Source organism: Balaenoptera musculus, chromosome 15 (genome assembly GCF_009873245.2).
Source record: "Balaenoptera musculus isolate JJ_BM4_2016_0621 chromosome 15, mBalMus1.pri.v3, whole genome shotgun sequence".
In the NCBI taxonomy this organism is placed as follows: Eukaryota; Metazoa; Chordata; class Mammalia; order Artiodactyla; family Balaenopteridae; genus Balaenoptera; species Balaenoptera musculus.
In genome coordinates this window covers 68746256-68759917 of record NC_045799.1, presented here as the reverse complement: position 1 = coordinate 68759917, position 13662 = coordinate 68746256, and the positions used below count along the sequence as shown (strand labels likewise).

General features: G+C 43.1%; 1 protein-coding gene across 1 annotated transcript in view; it reads right to left on the bottom strand.

Annotated features, from left to right (window-relative positions):
• The window catches only part of LCMT1 (leucine carboxyl methyltransferase 1), a 55419-nt gene that overhangs the window by 40969 nt on the left and 788 nt on the right, over positions 1 to 13662 (bottom strand). The gene's annotated exons all lie outside the window — the stretch shown is intronic.

Below are 13662 nucleotides of genomic sequence, written 5' to 3'. Positions count from 1 at the left end.
AAAGACTGCCCAGAGTAGATACCAAAATGTTAATAGTGGTTATCTCCACACCCCAATACTGTGCACCTAGTTCTGTCACTTCCACGATCGTCCTCTGTTTCCCAAATCCAGAAACATCCCTTCCATTTGAATATCTTGATTTCATGTTTCAAACCCAGAATCAAAGAATCAAAAATCTCAGATCTGGAAAGACCTGACAGATTCACTCAATCTTCATTCAATCACTATTGCTTTCAAAATGCTCATGACACTCACATACCACCTGTTCAAAGTAATGTCTTTTTTTTAACATTTATTTCATTAAAATGTAGTTGATTTACAATGTGTTAACTTCTGCTGTACAGCAAAATGATTCAGTTATACATATATATATTCTTTTTCATATGCTTTTCCATTATGGTTTATCACAGGATATTGAATATAGTTCCCTGTGCTATACAGCAGGACCTTGTTGTCTAACCATCCTATATATAATAGTTTGCGTCTGCAACCCCAAACTCCCAATCCTTCCCTCCCCCACCCCTCCTCCCCAATGTAATATGTCTTTAAATAAACTCAATTTTCTTAGTACTCAGGTCTGATGTGCTACCTAATATTTTCTTCTAACACACACTGTAACAAATACCTAACCATTAACATTTAAAACATCTATCTGTGTACCGCCTAAAACCATCTCACATTCCTCTCGTGGGAAACAGTGATCTGGCCCGACCACCAACTCATTAAAGAAACATTTACTGATTCTGTCCTATTTGCGTAACTGTCAGCTGCAACAATGGGAAATTCATGTGAAGTTGTGAGACGCCTTCCAATAGGCATCTCTTCATCTGAGGATTCAGGGAATGGGAAAGGGCCCCCCCTGGTCTCTCCGAACATGAGGATCAAGGCTGGGGCTGGCTTGTTTCACTTCTCCTGGACACTGACGGCGTGCTTACTGCATGCCAGGCATCATTCAAATGCTTGACAAATAGGAACACATTCAGCCCTTGTAACAACCCTAAAGTAGTTTGCCCAAGCTGTAGAACCTTTAGGGAAATTAATTTGACTGCTTTACAAACCTACCTACCCACCTGGATTTAGATCCCTCCCCCAACACTTCAGTGCTTAAATGGTACATATCTATCCTGTGTGTGTGTGTGTGTGTTTGTGTGTGTGTGTGTATTGCTTAGTTGCTTATAGATACTTATGTATCTGTATGTATGTAAATCCATATATATGCAATTGCAAAAATCAACCAAATATTCTCAGCACTAATTTTCAAGTTTGGGATTTTAACTGCATACTTCTTGTGGTCCTCTAACTTTTAATTTTATTGTTGTTCTTCTACATCTTTTAGTTTCAGTTTTTGGTTTCTATTTCCTGTTGGTTCTATTCTTGGTTTATAAATGGAAGATAGGAAGCAAAGTCTTAAGGGCAATAGACTCTGTACCTAAACAGAGTGTGGATTTGCTTCCTTTCTTGGGAGCTCTTGAAAGCTTCTTTTTGTTTTCCTAAGCAGATTGGCAGACCTTAAGTGTTCAATCATCTAAAAAACTGGGCCTGAATAACTAAGAAGACTCACAGGCTAGTTTCCTCCCAAAGGAGACTACTGGTATTGCCTTTTGGCTTCATCTAACATCTAATTACTTTACAAGAAGTAATATGATCTACAATCTACTGTCTCTCTTGTAAGCAGTCACTGAATAGTGGGCAAAGCGTAAACGGAAAAGGAACCTACATTCACAGAGACTGAAATAAGTAGAAGAATCAAATCAGTCCCTTTGGTACAATGTCCCATATCTAACTTTTTAACCAAAAAACCAGAAAATGTAATTAATAAAATTAATACAGAACACAGTAACAGGATGCCATGGACCTGAATAATGTTGATGTACTTTTGAAAAAAATAAAACATTTAAGAACCTGTATTCTGAATATTTTCTCCAGTCTGAGGCTTGTCTGTTCATTTTCTCAGTTTATCTCTTTTTCCTTTGTAGTTAGTACTTTTTGTGTTCTACATACTAAATATTTACCTACCCCAAGGCTGCCAAGGTAATTCCCCTATGTTTTCATACAGAAGCTTTGCGGTTCTAGCTTTCATATTTAGGTTTATGGTCCATCCCAAATTAGTATGTGGGTACAGAAGGAGGTCCGTGTTCATTCTGTTTCCACTTGAATATCCAGTTGATCCAGAATTATTGGTTAAAAAGACTTGACTTTTCCCCACTGAACTGACTTGGCACTCGGGGCAAAAATCAACTGACAGCACCGGTATAGGTCTATTTCTGTTTCATTGATCTATTTTTCTACCTTTATGCAAAAACCACATTGTTTTGATCACTGTAGTTTTACAGTGGGTCTTAAAATTCAGTAGATTAAGCAGTGTAAGTCCCCCAACTTCACTCTTCTTTTGAAGATTTTTTTGGGCTAGTCTAGATTTTTTGTGTTTCCATATACATTTTAGAATCAATTGTTAATTTCTTCAAAAAAGATGGCTAGGGTTTTGACTGGGATTTAGACAGTTGGTTTTTTAATGCTATTGTAAATAATATTTAAAATTTTCACTTTCCTATATGTGTACGTATATTTACAACACATCTATCTGACAAACAATTCCTATACAGAATATATAATGAACTCCAACAAGTCAAAATCAACATTATCATCATTAGTGAAAATGGGCAAGGGCCTGAACAGACAATTCACAAAAGAAGATGCAGGCATGGCCAATAAGCACACAATAAGTATACATCTGTCACCAGGGAAATGCCATTTCACACCTTAATGAGATGCTATTTCACACTCACTAACAATACTGAATGTTTAACAAGGATATGGAGCAACTGGAGTTTTGATACATTGCTGGTGGGAAGTGTAATCTGATAAACCACTTTGGAAATCAGTCGGGCAGTTAAATACATACCCACCCTATGACTAAGCAATTCTACTTCTAGATATTTATCCAAGAAAAATTTCAGGCTTATATAAGAATGTTCATTGCAGCCTATTCACCATGGCCAAAAACTAGATACGACTCAAATGTCCATCATCAGGTGAATGGATGAACAAATCGTGGTACATTTATACAACACAAAAAGGAGCAAACTATTTTACCCCGACAAAGATTCTCTCCTTGACCAAACTCTAGCCAGGCTCCTCTGAGACCTCCTCTACTAGACCTCAACCGTGGCCTATAATATAAAGACCTGAGCAAACATTAACATAGTTCCTAACAGCTCAAGGCCACACCGCTAGGGTGTCTCTAGTTCCCCTTAGCATGCCTGCCTGAGAAAACTCAAGGCTGCCAAAAGAACTTACTGCTGGTTCCAGGCAACACCTAAAGATAGGGTCTCCCTGTCTCCCAGCTAGTGAATCCAGACGGTTTCTGGTGGACCAACACCCCCTTTTCCCATTTTCTGTAATTTTTTCTCTGATTCTACTGAATCCCTGCTTGCCCCCCTCCTTCCTCCCTCATTTGCCCTTTAAAACACCCGCTGTACAAATCAGAGTTGAGTTTAGTTCATGCTGGATTCTTTTCCCTGTTGCAATAGTTATTACTGATTAAAATCTGACCTTACCACTTTAGCATCCGGCTTTATCTGTGACAATGTGTACAACATGGATGAATCTCAAAGAACATCTTGAGTGAAAGAAGACACAAAAAGAATGCATACTGTATGATTCTGTTTATATGGCATTCAAGAATAGGTAAATCTATGGTAGCCTGAAACAGAAAATGGTTGCTGGGGGGCGGGGGAGTGGTAAGGAGACTAACTAGAGATAAGGGAACTTTCTGGAGTTTCAGAAATATTTTGTATCTTGTTTCGGGTGGTGGTACACAGATATATGCAACTATCAACACTCATCAAACTGAACATTTTATTCTGTATAAATTATCTCCCTCTCCCCATTTCCCTTCTCTCTTAAGAATACCTGAGGAAATCCTAGAAGGAAAAAAAAAAAGGTGAGGGATGTAGCAAATCCTCCAAGTTCCCTTTCCAATATCCATTCACCCTTTCTTCCTAAGAGGACCCCAATTTTGTTTGTGGCATCAATCTGCCCTATTAGAAATTCTTACCTCCCCACACTTTCCTGCACCCAGGAGTGGAGCCATGTGTCCTAATGATGGCTAATGAGAAGTACAAGTCTACAGGGTTGGGCTTCCCAAAAAGCTACTGCTTTCCTGATGAAAATGGGCAGATTCAGACACATACATGTCTCTTGCTAGTATCCCTTCCTTTTCTTTCTTCCTGGAGCACAGCTGCTCAAACAGACTAAAAAATTCTGATAACCCTGCTACAAACCTATCTTCACCCTGCGAAGAAAGCTGTGGGAGCTCTGAATCAATTCACAGCTGAGTAACTTTGTGAGTCGAAAGTTTTCAGACATCAAAATGCGGAAAAAAAAAAAAAAGCGATTTCAACTGGAAGTCAAGAAATGACAACCAAGGACCTACTGTAAAGCACAAGGAACTATACTCAATGTTTTGTAATAACCTATAAGGAAAGAGAATCTGAAGAAGGATATACATATACATATATGTATGTATAACTGAATCACTGTGCTGTACACCTGAAACTAACACGATATTGTAAATCAACTATACCTCAATAAAAAAAAAGAATGACCTATGCACTGCTGTGTTAAAGTATATATAAGAATTTAGTATACAAGTGACATTTCAAGTCAATGGGGAAAATAAGACCATTCAATAGATGATGTAGGAACAAGTGGCTAATAATTTGAGACAAAATTAAGTTAAAACTGCTACTTTATAACGTCCAAAATAATAAATATAGATGAATGATCTAAGCATAAAAGCCAAAACCATAGAAGTGCTAAAATAAAATGTTATAAAGATTGAGAATGGCCTTTCAAAGCTTTACCCAAAAACCACAAGCCATAAAGTTAGATTGTCAGATTCTATACCCTAAAGCGCCACCATTTCTGTGTTATGAAATGTACAGTACAAGCTATACTGAAAGACAAGCAACAGCTTGAGAGAAAATGCTGCAACAAATACCAAGGCAAAGGATTACTATTCCAGATACAAAAGGTTCTTACAAATCAATAATAAAATACAAATAACCGAACAAGAAAAAGACAACAACCCAGTAGGACAGCAACATGGGAGAGAGGATTCACACAGAAAATATCAATGAGTGTGTGAGCAGACAAAAAATGCTCGGTCTCACTCGTGATTTTAGGAATACAAATTAAGAACAGGTGTTATCTTCCACCTGCCAGTTGCTGAACAATCTAAGAGACTGAGAATGTTCCATGATTAGCATCTCCGTTCACCATGGATAAGAATGGAAACGGATTATCACCTCCTTGGAGGACCATCTTGCAGAAGCCTCTCCCCTGAAATCTGTCTCATGGGAAAATTCAAACATGTGTGCAAAGATGCTCATCACAGCACGATTTTAAGAGCAAAATCATAACCACCTAAATGTTGACCAAAAGAAGAACAGTCAAATAAGGTACAACCACACTGCAGAATACTGTACAGCCAATAAAAAGAATGAGGCAGATCTGGGTGAAATTACATGTACAATATGTTCATAGTAGGCTCCTGAGTGGGGAAAAAGTACAGTTGACCCTTGAACAACGTGGAGGTTAGGGGTGCTGACCCCCACGCAGTAGAAAATCCAGGTATAGCTTTACAGTTGGCCCTCTGTATCCTCGGTTCCGCATCTGCAGATTTGACAACTTTGGATCGTGTAGAACTGTATTTAATGAAAAAACACCCTCCCTGCATAAGTGGGCCTGTGCAGTTCAAACCCATCTTGCTCAAGAGTCAACTGTATTCACCTTTCTCATTTAAAAAAATTAAGCTTTTAAGAGAGGGAAAAAAAAAAAAGATGTGATATTACTATTTGAGATCTAAGATCACTACCTTTCACAAATGTTTTCCAAAATCTAATATTTTCCTTTTATTAAAAATAAAAAATGGGGGCGATAAAACATCCACAGTTTATTTGACCTTTTTGATGGGCAAGGTTGGCAGCTAACGTATCCTCCACAGTATGTTCTAGTTCTAAAGTGACATGTCTTCTCTGGGAGTGGAAAGTACCTTGGCACCTGCCTTCAAAATATTTCAGATCAAAATCTTAGCCCTGCTCTCTGGGGCATAGCTGAAGACGCAATCAGTGTGCTGGAGAGGCCAGGGCCCTCAGGAAAACGCTGGCTTTCCTGAGAGGTGATCCTGTGTCCTGCTTTCATGACGGGGTAGTGGGGGACATCTGTCGATTCGGTTGAGAAATCAGATGAACTTCTATTATTTGCACAGTGGAATTTCAGCCTTACAGCCCCTGGTCTGGCTTCTAACACATACGGACCACTGAAAACCAGTTAAACAGAAAACCAGAATTTTTAAGACCTCATCAGGAAATATATAATCTTGAGCATTTGCATTCGGGTCTAATCAATTTAGCCATCCGACAGATAATTATTGTGTGCCTACAACGCGAATGGCACTAAGGTAGACAGGTTCCTGCTTTGTGTTGTTTTCATTCTGCTCGGAGGGACAGACATTAAACAGCATGTCTGAACTACAACTGGGCTGATGACCACAAAGGAGACGCACAGAGTGTTATGAGAACACGGAACAGAGGCTACATCTTGTCTGCAGGGGCCAAAGAGGCCTCCTGGAAGGAGCCACATCTGAGATAAGACAGAAATCTCGGCGTCATCTTTAACTCCTCATCACACATCCAATCCGTCAGTACATTCTATCAGCCTGACCTCCACAGTGTATCCAGAATCTATCGGATTCCCAGCACCTCCACCGCTACCATCCTGATCCAAGCCCCCAGCATCTCTGACTTGGGATATTCTGAGAGCAGATCTCCCTGCCTCCAGGCTGCCCCCTACAGTCTGTTCTCAACAGAGACGCTGAAGGGATCCTGTTCAAACCCACGTCAGGTCACCTTCGTCTTCCGAGTCCCCCAGCGGCTCCCATCTCACTCAGAGTGAAAGCTGCGTCCTTAAAAGAGCTCCTCTCCCCCTCACTCAGCCGGCCTTGCAGCTCCTGGGACAGGCGGGGCCAGCTCCTGCCTCACAGGGCCTTTGTACTCTGCCTGGGACACTGTTTCCCCAGAAGTCCATCCCCAGGGCTCACTCCCTCCCCAGCACTGACCTTCTCAATGGGGCGGTCCCTGGCCATCCCGGCTCACGTGGCCTTCCAACACTCCTACAGCATCGCCCACCATCTCACGTGCCAGATATGTTGCTCGTCTGCTTCCTGGCTGCTTCCTCCACTGGAATACATGCCCCATGAGAGCTCCGCTTTTGTCTGTTTCATTCACTTCCGCATCCACACTAGAACAGGGCCTCCATAAATTAAGCAGGGTCTCAATAACGAATATCAAATGAAGGCATCAGTCTGAGGGATGACACGGAGCCGATCAGACAAGGAAGGGTGGGAGAAAGCATTTCGGGAGGGGACGGCCTGCTGAAAGGCCCCAGGAAAGACAGGAACAGGGCTCGCCTGAGGAACTGAGAGGACGGTGGCGAGAAGGGAAGAGTGGGGGGAAGCAAGATAGGAGAAGCCAGACAGAGCAGGCAGGGCCGGGCGGACCATGTGAGAAATACTTCGCTCTTCTTCTAACAGCAACAAGAAGCCATTAAACTAGGGAGTGACAAGGTCCCATGTGCCTTTTGCAAACCTCTGGCTTCAGTGTGAGAACTGGACTTGGGGAGGTAAGCATGATTGGGGAGCTCAGTTGGCAGATGAGTGTCACGGCTCAGACCATGGATGACCTGAGTGTGGACTGAGATGGCAGCCACAGAGGTGGAGGAAAGGAAGTAAATTCCAGAAACATTTTGCAGACACAGTCTAAGGTCTGGGTGATTGATCACACAGTGGGTAAGTGAAAGGGCAGCTCCACGATGACTCCTACCTTTTTTACTCTAACTGAGGGGACAATGGCATCACCCACTGAGTTGGGGTGGGTGGGGTGGCGTGGAGGAAAATTCGGGAAGGTAATCTTGAGCACAGTTTTGGAAATAATAAATTTGAGAAATTCTGAGAAATCCAAATGGAGATATTTCCAGTTGGCAAGGATCAGATCCAGGGTAGCGTGATCAGATCAGGAAAGGTGAGGTGTGTCGCTATTTATCTTGTGGCTGACAGAGAATCAAAAAGTTTCAAGTAGCAAAGTGACAGGATAAGATTTGTGATTCTGAAAAAATCACCCTGGCCCCGGTATAAACACTTGGACAGGAGAGATGGCCAGACTAGAAGCAGGTAGAACAATAAGGCCGTGTTGCAACAGATCAGGTGAGCGAGGGCTGTGGCCGTTGGGAAGGAAAAGGGAACAGACTTTCCCTTTGTCACCAGCCCATCAGCTGCACAGATGCTGGGGATTTTTCTAAAACACAAACCCAGATCATGTCAGTTCCCCAACTTAAAAGTCCTTGGGACCTTCCCCATTTTGTTCTCTGACAACCTCTCCGGAATTCTCTCTTGCTACCCAGCGCCCATCCAAGGTCAAGTTCCCCTAACACTTCAACCTCAAGAGCTTCAATCTCTATGTTCTTTGGCTCCTGCTATTTTCTTCTGCCTGATAAACACCTATTCGTCTTTTTAAGACTCACCTCTCCTCCCCTGTGAAAATAAGAAAACCAGTGCTGACCGCTAGGAGTTGGCCTGGTACCATGAGCCAGGCTTCACTGCAGTTAGATGCTTGCCTGGTGCTCACAGAGGCCACGCTGTCCTTCTGTTGGACAGAAACAATCTCGCAGGACCAGCAGCGCAAGGTCGCACTGCAAGAGCGATGAACTGAGGCAAAACAGGACCCCTTCATAATTCTGTCTAACAGACAAAACCAAGGTCATCATGCCAGCCACAGGGTCCCAAACACTCCTCTCTCCTGGCTGAGATGAGCAACTGTGGTTTCTTTACAAATCACAGAGTGTCTGATTCTAGAAAAGTCAGACACACCTCCCCCTAGAAAAGACTGAGCTACCCAATCACAAAATTGTCCCCGCCTCCTGTGAGCACCCAATCCCGGGCAAATCCCTGCTTCCTTGAACCCTCCCCCAAATTGCCCAACTGAAGCCCAAATCCTGTAAGTTCTTTCTAACACCCCTTACGGATAGGCCCCAAAGCTCCCTTAACTTAAAAAGAGTCTCCTATTTTAACTCGGGGCTTTCATCTGCTTTCCCAAGATTAATAACTTTAAAGTTTCAAATTCATAGATGAAAAAGAAAACTTCCCACTGGCTGGAAAATAAGGCAATTCTAAAATAAAATGTCTATCAACTTTTTAATGTTTCATTTTTATTACAAATTTTACACTCAAAACACTGGAGAACAGGAAAGTGAGCTAGCCAGAGAATCACGCTGGAATGAGCTGGTTCTGTAAGGGCACAGGTGAGGCTGGCTGACACGAAATCACAGCAGTACCAAGCCGCCCTGCTGTGTGATTTCTACCACCAGTATTCCGGGTGAAAACGGAGAGTCTGGTTCAACCACGGTCTGGGTTTACTAGGATTGAGGGCAAGGGAGACAAAGCCATTGCCAAGAGAACCACTGAAGGATGGACTATGAACTCGAAGCTCATAAGAGGTAACAGCCTGCAGGGAAGTGTCTACAGGCTGGAGAAAACCATGGAGGTCCCGAGGAGAAAGATGCTGAGGGCAGAGCAGAAACAACTGATCAAGCGTGCTGGAAAGAAGAGACTGGGGGGGCTTCCCTGGTGGCGCAGTGGTTGAGAGTCTGCCTGCCAATGCAGGGGACACGGGTTCGAGCCCTGGTCTGGGAAGATCCCACATGCCGCGGAGCAACTGGGCCCGTGAGCCACAATTGCTGAGCCTGCGCATCTGGAGCTTGTGCTCCACAACAAGAGAGGCCGCGACAGTGAGAGGCCCGCGCACCGCGATGAAGAGTGGCCCCCGCTTGCCGTAACTAGAGAAAGCCCTCCCACAGAAACGAAGACCCAACACAGCCATAAATAAATAAATAAATAAATGGATCACCACGTTTTTTAAAAAAAAACAAGAGACTGGGGTTGAAGAGCGCTGCATTGTTCATCTGTGAGGTGGCGCATGCAGCACCGGGATGGAAATCCAGGGGATCGTGGTGGGAATGGTGACAAAGGTGGATGAGCAGAGGTGATCACTGCAGATGAGGTGTCCAAGAATGAGTGTTCCCGCGTGTACACTGGGTCCTCCACATGCGCGCCAGGAAGTCAACTAGGATGATGGCAAGAACTGAGGCAGACAGGAAGGCCTGTGGGCCAGATACCCAAGTCATCAATGAATTAGGTGAATAACCGGCAGAAGGTAAAAAACAGTAATATGGAGGAGAGGATGCTGGGGACGTGGGCCTCAAAGAAATGGGGGGAGGGGACAAAGAGCAGTGAGGACACAAATTTTGACCCTCCCGATTCTAGGACGTCCAGGGTATGAGAAGACAGAGGCATGACTTGGCTTCAAGAAAAGGATATCCCCAGGGAAGGGCCGGCGTCCATACAAAGAGAGGGAGGGAATGACTAAAGAGAGGCTGAGGAAATAGAGGCGGCTGGTGATTATGTAGCGGTAATTTCAGAGGGCACAGTGGGGGCTGCAGGAGGAGGGGTGCGATCAAGGGCAAACAAGGGCAGGGAACTGACTTAGGGGCACAGCATGATGGGGAAGATAAGGAGGACTGGGGAGTGGGGTGAGTTAGCCATCCTGGTAAGTGCACTATAGACAGTCGTTGAATCAAATGGGAGTTATTAGGCTAAACCTAATATATCCAATCAGAAGCGTTCTAACTGTTGGACTGTAAGAGTGATAGAGTCTGTGGTGATGATGATGATGATGATGATGATTTGGTGACAGTGGGGCAGTGACGATGACAACAACTACCAATTTTGAACACCTACTGTGTGCCAAGCACTCTTGGAAGCACTCCACATTTAAGCCTCACAACAGCCCTCTGAGACCGATAACAGCATTATTATCTGCAGAAGGGCTCTGAACCAAAAGGAGGGAGCAAATTAAAACAGAAATAACAGAATTGTAGGAGCGCTGGGGAGCTAATCGGCTTTTGAACATTATTTTAGGGATCTTACAGCTGTAACTCGTGGCGGCAGGAACCAGCCTGACCCACAGCTATTTCAGTAACTTCAAACAAATAATATTCAGACTGGAGGAAAAATCAAAATAACAATAAGAATTTATTGAAGGCTTCACTTCGTGCCAGATCCTGTGCTAACCTTTGCATGGATTATCTCATTTAATCCTCACATCTAAAAGGCAAGTTACCATTATTAGTCCCATTATAAAGATAAGAAAACTGAGGCAGAAAGAGAGTAACATGCCCACAATTCACACAAGGAATCCCTATTTAACAAGATGACTTTTTGACAAGACTTAAGGGTTTCACATGTTACAGTGAAGGTGCAGGTCACAGTATCAACAGAACTTGAAATTCATTAAATCCTGCAAAATATCTTAAAACATTAACTTATGGATTCTCACCATCGCTTTCCATGTTTTTTCCAGATGAGAGAAAACCCAGTGCAAAAAAAGCTTTGATGAAATGCATCCAGATGGCAAACATGTCTGGTTTTTACGGCCCTGGAACCTATCCCAGAAGCTTCTGATTCAGTGGATCTAGAGTCGGCCCTGAGTATCTGCGTTTCTTTTAAAAGCTCCAAAGGCTATGCTGGTGTGCAGTTTCGGCTGGGAACTACTGCATTAGATTCTCTGCAGTTCCAAACCCAAACTTCCCCTACGACGTTGAGACGTCTGAAGACACCCAAGGGCATTGGAAACTGAGGCAGAGAAGAGGTGAAATTATAAAAACCATCCAACAGAGAGCCAAGGAAAGGCATGCTCTGGTTATACTATTTCTCTGTACTTTTGTGTCTTGTCTGAACTATTTTACAGCTAATTTGCTTTATTTTCTTAAATTAATTTGTATTGTAGTTGATTTACAATGTTGTGTTAATTTCTGCTGTACAGCAAAGTGAATCAGTTATACATTTACGTATATCTACTCTTTTTTTTTTTTTTTTAATTTATTTATTTTTGGCTGTGTTGGGTCTTCGTTTCTGTGCGAGGGCTTCCTCTAGTTGCGGAGAGCGGGGGCCACTCTTCATCGCGGTGCGCGGGCCTCTCACTATCGCGGCCTCTCTTGTTGCGGAGCACAGGCTCCAGACGCGTAGGCTCAGTAGTTGTGGCTCACGGGCCCAGTTGCTCCGCGGCATGTGGGATCTTCCTAGACCAGGGCTCGAACCCGTGTCCCCTGCATTGGCAGGCAGATTCTCAACCACTGTGCCACCAGGGAAGCCCTATATCTACTCTTTTTTAAGATTCTTTTCCCATACAGGTCATTACAAGGTATTGAGTAGAGTTCCCTGTGCTAGACAGTAGGTTTTATTAGTTATCTATTTTATATATAGTACCTAATTTGCTTTATATAGTCAAGTTGGCCAAAAATGTTACCAACAAATATTAAATGAGCCAAGTATTTCCAATAAATATTAAGTAAATCTAGCCCTAACGTGCTACTGAAAAGTATTTTATTTCTCTCTGGTAATTCTGACGGCACTTCTGATTCTCTTAGCAAACAGCAGTCAAATACGAGAAAAATTGCTTCTAAATCAATAATGCTACGGATGTGGTCAATAGAGATCAAAAGCTAGAGAAGAAATACAGTTGGGTATAATTCATTTAAGTTCACAAATTTCAGCAGGGACTGCCTCCAAGCCTTTAATACTTATGAATGTATTTATCTATTTATTTAACCAACCACCACTAACACGTACTACACGCCAGACACTGCACTAAGTGCTTTACTAATATTTAATATCATTTCACCTTTACAAGCACCTATGAAGTGGGTATTATTTTCATCCCCACTTTACAGATCAAGAGACTGAGACACAGAGTGATTTAGTAATCTGCCCAAGTTTACGCACCTAGTGAATGGCCCAGCTTGACAGTCTGGCTCCAGAGTCCATGATCTGAATCACTATGCTTAGTCTCCAAGACCTACAAAAAGTTCAAGCCTTAACCCAAAACTTGTTTTCCCCACCAGGTCCCTACAAGGCCACAGCTTCCAAGGGCATTCAATCAGTTCCTCAAACAGTCCATACTCCTTCCTTGACCTGCCTGAACACCCTCCTATACCCCTATTTTCTTTCTTTTTTTTAAGTCACCTGTTCTCAACTAAATTTCAAACTCTAATGGCGCACTGTATTTCTCAGCATTAAACACAAAGTTGTAATTGTATTACTTCCTGGGTTATTATTTGCTTCCTGTCTTTTCCAACTAGGGGGTGAGTTCAGACACCATGTCAATCTTCTTCATCATGTGTTCTCAATCACTAAATACCCACCAACCAGCCAAAAGGAAGTAAGCTCTCCATAATTTGGGGGTTTTTTTGTTTTTGTTTTTGGCCGCGCCGCCAGGCTTGTGGGATCTCAGTTCCCTGACCAGGGACTGAACCCGCACCCTTGGCAGGGAAAGTGCAGAGTCCTAACCACTGGACCGCCACGGAATTCCCTCAATAATTTTTGTTCAGTGAATGAATGAGTAGCATACACTCAAGTCTCATGCTTTCTTTTTCATGCTTTCAGGTACATGACACATACCTGTGCTCGCAACGCCCCCCCACATAGCCCCCACTACGCCTGCAAAAGTGTAGACTCCAACAGCACACAGGAAAGCGCTCTGGAAAATACTG